Below are 6,679 nucleotides of genomic sequence, written 5' to 3' on the forward strand. Positions count from 1 at the left end.
CACCCGGTGCACACACTGAATGTCCAGATGTATCTGCCTCTGGGTGTTTGACGGTCCCTTGGTCTGTCCAGTTTTTTTTTTTGAAACCTGGAGAACTGCAGATCTTGTCCCCTCAGAACCAGTGGATAGAACCCAGTTGTGTTTTCTTTTATCAGGCACCATCTTACTGTAGACAGACAAGGGCAGCAGCTGGTAGAGCGGGTATATGGAGCCAATTTAGGGCCATAAGTTTTGTATATGAAAATATAAAAGTTGAAACGGAAAATTTAAGTTTTGATCTTGAATTTTGAATAATACAACAATGTATTCCAATTAAAAATAGGTGTACACAAAGTTTTTTTTCAGGTTAAATATAATTTTGATTCGCTTCAGTAATTCTTTTGAGTAAATTATTTATTTTCATTTTCCACTTTCATATATATTTTAATATTTGAGGTTTTATTTTTTTTTAGTTGCATGTTTTATTTTTTTCAGATTCACATCTTTTTTTTTTACAGTTTTAAATCATATTTTTCACTTTCAGATCTTTTTTTTGCTTTCAAATCTTTTTTTCAGTTTCAGATCTCTTTTTTCACTCTGATGTGGCGTGGAGGACGTGGCCTCAACTGAGAGGGGCATGGAATCATGAATGACAGCATGACAAAAATCTTAGGGACCTTCCCCGCTCATGTTGCCTTCAGGGAACGTAGGAATTAAAATAATTCAGACAACACTTTATATACACTATATTCATGTCACTGGTAGTGAAAAAACTCATGCCAGTGACAAATCTACATTTAAAAAGCGGTTTTAGACAGTACTGAGCACCATTTGCAGTATAAGAGTTGTAAATTATGCCAGATTATGCAGATAAATAGCCACACATTAAATACATGATATTTCCGATTTCCACATAGCACAGTGAAGGCAACTCAGTGCGTGGTTTAACGTCCTGCTCCAGTCACAACAGCAGGGAAATGAACAGATAGTAAAACTCAGCGCTTCGACTGTCAGAAAAAGGAGTAAATCTAATATGAGGGATACTTTTAAGTTCCAGAGAACGGTGGGTGGCTCCAATGAACACTGCTGTGACGCTGCACCGGATCGAGTCGCGTTCCAGTTCTGTTCAAAAGAATTACCGAAGTCAATCAAAATTAAATTTAACCTGAAAAAAACTCTGCATACACTTATTTTTAATTGGAATACATGGTTGTATTTTTCAAAATTCAAGATCAAAACTTAAATTTTCACTTTCAAATTTTATATTTTCATATACAAAACTTATGGTCCTAAATCGGCTCCATACAGGTCGTCCATTGACCAAAAGGTCACCAGTTCGAATCCTGGCTCTGACTGTCCACATGTCAAAGTATCCTTTGGCAATTCTGAACCCTAAATTACTCCCAGTAGGGTCTTGCATCGCGGCAACCGGCTGCAGGTGTATGAACTCCAAAAAGTGAACCAGGCAGATGTTCACAATTCATTTACAGTGAACACATAAAAAAGGTGTTTGTTTGGTTAAATTGATTTTTTTTTTTATAGTAAACTATATGCAATTATGTCTGATGTTAACCCTGCTGAATATTTGTGTGTTGTTTGAACACAGACCATTTTAGTTCAGTGAGTTAGCGCTGGGATACCACTCCTATCCAGTAGGAGGCAGAATGAGCAAGGCCACACTGACTCATGATGTTTCAAAATGGCTGCTTCAAGAACAGGTGTTCTGGCTGATTATACCTTCAACCACATTGATGGAAGAGCTTCAGAACACCTGTGGAGCCTGACTGCCCTTGGAAACTTAAAGCAAGGAACCGTGACAGAAGGGAGGGGTTGAATCTCTAAGGGTCTAAGAACAGAGCTGCAGGATATGAGAAAAGCTGTGATTTTCCCCGTGTTAACAGTTTTGGTTTTTTTTTTCTATTTTAACATAATTTTAATTGGAAAAGCTAAACTCACTTAGAACTAACTTAACCACATCAAGTTACTCTTACTCAATAACACCACATTTCTTTAATGTATATCTAGTTCATTTGTTGAACTCAACTATATCGCGCAAGTTTAATGTAGGCTTCATACATAAAAAGAAAGTAACCCAATTACGTTAAAGTCACTGTTGTACAATATACTTCAATCTATTGAGTAAACTGTATGAAAACTGGTTTATTAACATCTACTTAACAAAGTTATGTGGAACCACTTGAAACAGTATTTTTCAGTAAATCCAACATATTTTTTATTTGAGTGTGTGTGTGTGTGTGTGTGTGTGTGTGTGTGTGAATGGGTGAATGTGAGGCTTTGTAAAGAGCTTTGGGCACCATGAAGGTGTATAAAATGCGCTATGTAAGTGCAGTGCATTTACCATTTACCACAATGCAGCCACAGACAGAACTTCAAACCACAGACAGAACTACAAACCACGGACAGTACTGCATGTTCTACTGAATTCTACTCCCTGCCAAAAACAGCTCCCCCTTCCTAAGTAAAGTCAGCCATGAAGAGGACTATGTCCACCAAATTGACCCTGAAATGCTCCCTGCTCACCCTGACTGATTAATTTTTCTCCTTTCTGACTCTAGGGTATGAAATTAATTGTGAATTATTCAACCTCTTAACACCATCGTCTGTATAGCAATTAAGTAATTAATAATATTGTAAGATATTGCAATTCCGTTTTGTATCTGTGTAATATTAAAGAATGTGCTAACTGTAAGGTATATACTTTGAAAACTTAAATCTTAGATACACAACACACAAAATATATAACAATAAAAACAGATACTGCTGAAAACTACATCACCTGCGGCTGGGGATGTAGTTTTCGGCAGGGAGCAGAATTTGGCACAGCACTGCAAACCCACTTTGTATTAAGATGGATTGAAACAAGGACAAAATCATGCAGCTTCTGCCATTCCGTATGTGGGCACAGCAGCCACCTTAAAGCCATCCTGAAACAAAATCCTCTAACATGTCAGGATTTTGCTTCAGAGCCCATCAGTTCACTTGCTCTTGGACTTTTTGGCTGTGACACTTTCCCACTGTGGGAAACAACAGCTACTGTATCTGTGTTGAAGCACCCTCAGTACCTGGGTGTTAAGGGGAAGGAAATCAAAGTGAGAGCAGAGGAAATGAAACCAGAGCAACATTTGGTTACTTTTATCATGCCCTCAACTAGTTGATCACAATTAGTGGCTCTATGATTGATGATATTTTGCGCTACAAAACTAATTCTTTGCTGTTAATTTGAGAGCTGAGCTTTAAGGGGAATACAGGGTAAATAAAAAGGACAGTTTTAAGCTTTGCACCAGTTTGGACTGCAACAATTTTGGTCTTTCAGGTTTGAAAATGTTGATCATAAAACTAAAATGCTGGCATGATATGCTGCTGATGGCTCTTTCTACTCAATATGCTGCAGTGCTGGAGGAATTCTGATTTCACATTTGGAATCAGAATATCTGATCTAGGAAAAAATATCTGAATTTTTCTTCTGAAAAACTGTAATTGTTAAGGGTCTGGCCAAGCGAGTAATGGAGTGAGAAAGCACTGTGCAACAATACTAATCGTTTCATATCTGTTTTTAAAAATTTATTTTAACAGCAACTATAATAGCTGAAATTGTAGGTCTAAGCAAGTATTTAACATGCCATTAAGGAATAATAACCAAATATTTAATAAAATCATGAATTTATCATCAATGACAAAGTAACAGAGTGAGGAAGAATATACAGCAGTTATTCAAGGTTTGGAAAAAATGTCAAAAAGTGCTGTTCCTCAAGGAAAGTACAAATATTTAGCATACCACACTTTTCTTAATATATGAGAGTACATTATATCCAAAAATGAAACTGATATCATTTTCATTTTAGTTTTAAAAGACTTTAATTCATGGTAACAAAGTGAGAATCCAAAAAAGTAATGGAGTGAAGTGTTTGTTCAGTGTGATGCACCAGAATAATTACACTGGGTTACAAAAAAAGGTTTTTTTGCAAGTTGTCTAGGTTTTTTCAACTGAATTAGGACCATTTTGCACCGCTAAATCCAAAAATGACATCTGTTTTTCCCAATCAGGTCAGTTTTTTTTGCTAATTTGATTTTGAAAAATTTGATCTTCTCACAAAATTGATTACATTTTTGTGACTTTATCAGTTGATTTTTTATATAGTTCTCACCCAAAATAGGTTTTAAGGGAAAAAAAATCATTTTCTAACAGGATGTATTGATTAAGTGTTACAAACTGTAGCAGAATACGTCAGGCTCATTTTTGCAAGATCTTCTAGTCGAAGCCATTTCATTCACCTGTAATATTAAAAAAAAAAACAATCATAAATTGGCAAAAGTAAAATCTTCAGAACTCGTTTATTACAAGAAATATGAAATAATTTTGTATCATATGATGTGAAAATGCCCATAAATGTAAGCAAAAATGTTAAAAAGCCAATATGTAGCATAGTTCAGAAAGTTGACCCGACTGAGCAAAATTAATGTGATTTTTGGATTCAGCACACCAAAATTATCCTAAATCAGCTCAAAAAACTTAAACAATAAATTTGTTGTTGACCAGTGTAATAATTAAAGATTTTATTAAGATACTGATAAAATTATCAGTCTTTGGCCTCATATGTTTCGTTACTATAATTAATACACACCTGTCTGCTGTTTTTTATAATAAATAACATTCAAAATCATTATAGTTCTTGCTTATTATGAAATATAGGATTAGACACAGGCATATAATTTGAATATATTTATTTACTCATTGTTATTTACATTCTGAATTGCTGCTGTATACATTCATTTACAAGCTTTACTGTTCTTAATTTACACTGTTCTCATATATGTTCTTATATATCCAGTTGTAATTCACAGACAAATTAAATAAACACAGTTTTAGAAACTAGAGAAATATGTGTTTAATGCTGAGAAATCAAAAATATTGTTTTAGAGAAAAAATAAATTGAGCCTGATGTTTACTTTTGCTTGGCCAGGCCCTTAAGCAATAAATGAAAAAGAGAGAAAAAAAAATCACACACATCAGAATCTGCAGCTCATTTCCTTTCTGTCCAAAAATAAGCCTAAAAATAAAGTCACATGATCTGATGCTAATTCATATGAAAATGTGACACCAAAATATTATGATTGTGCGAGTTGCCATTTTACTTCTATGACAGTGATCAATAATTACAGCTGTCAATCATGCACTTAACCCTCCCTTAATTTCTTACAACACCCATGAGCATCCAAAACCTTCCTTCATGACTCTATAGATGGTCTACAGTCCAAAAACAGGAGCTGAGGAGCAGGTGCTGAAGTCATTTACTCTCAGATCACTTGGATGACAATATGCTGAAATGTAATTAAAGGCCAAGAAACTATCACACACTAAACCTGTGAACTGTTTCCAGGCCCAGAGATAACACAGCATTTGCACTTAGGACCGATATAAGCTGACCTTTTTCAACACAGAGAAATGATGTGGATTTAATAAGGGCAACTGATAAGGAATTTGATCAAAATTGGAATTGGTATCAATAAAATGTTGTCAATTCCCATCTGTACTTGTGGTGTAATTGGTTTGCAACAACCTGCAACGATTACTCTAGTGTGTGTCCTCTATCGCTGCTACTGATAAGGAACCAGTCGGGTAGATGCACTGAAATCCTGGTCTTTTTGTCTTTGTAGGTGTAGTGGATTCAGTAAGAGGAATGAGCAGACCTGAACATATTTGTCTTGTTTGTCTGTTTTAATCCCTCACAGACTGATATCTTCTGAAGTAAACAGACTGTATAAAAACCATGAAAATGACAGTATGGGTTTGACACGTGAAATAGGGTTAAGACAACCCGTGTTGACTGGGTGAATTTTTTTGGATCCACTGAATAAGCACAGAAGGACAAGGCAAGGCAGATGTATTTGTATAGCACAACTCGTACACAGGGTAATTCACAGTGGTTTAGAAAAATAAAAATAAAAAGAGAGATGGGCATAAATGAGCTGACGTTGGTAAATAGAGACGGATGCTCGGGGATGGATATAGATGAAAAGGAAACTTAGTAAATTTACATCCATGACCTGTATGGCCACCAGTGTTCATGTCAAAACTAAGATAAATGTGTTTATTACACCCCCACCCCCCCACCCCCCGAAGGGGAGGCAAGGCGTATTGTTTTTGGTTCGGGTTGTTTGTTTGTTTATTGCTTTGTTAACACTCTAGCAGCAAAACTATTGGTTGAATTCATACCAAACTGGGTTTATAGATTGCCAGTGATCCAGAATAGATCTGATTACATTTGGGAAAAGTTGGTCAATGTTCAAATTTTTTATGAATTTTTAAAATCTCTTTTTTCCCCATTGACTTATAATGGGCAACAATTCAAATATCTGTAGCAGCAAAGCTAATACTTCAATTCATACCAAATTGGGTTTATGAATTGCCAGGGACCCAGAATAGATGTCATTACATTTTGGGGAGAGTAGGTTAAAGTTTCAATTTTTTTATGAATTTTTAATTTTTTTTTTTTTTCCCCATTTACTTCTAATCGGTGAAAGTTGACATGTCTGTAGCAGCAAAACTAGTGGTTGAATTAATACCAAACTGGGTTTATAGATTGCCAGTGACCCAGAATAGATCTGATTACATTTGGGAAAAGTTGGTCAAAGTTCAAATTTTTTATGAATTTTTAAAATCTCTTTTTTCCCCATTGAC

Source organism: Sphaeramia orbicularis, chromosome 15 (genome assembly GCF_902148855.1).
Source record: "Sphaeramia orbicularis chromosome 15, fSphaOr1.1, whole genome shotgun sequence".
NCBI classification, from domain to species: Eukaryota; Metazoa; Chordata; class Actinopteri; order Kurtiformes; family Apogonidae; genus Sphaeramia; species Sphaeramia orbicularis.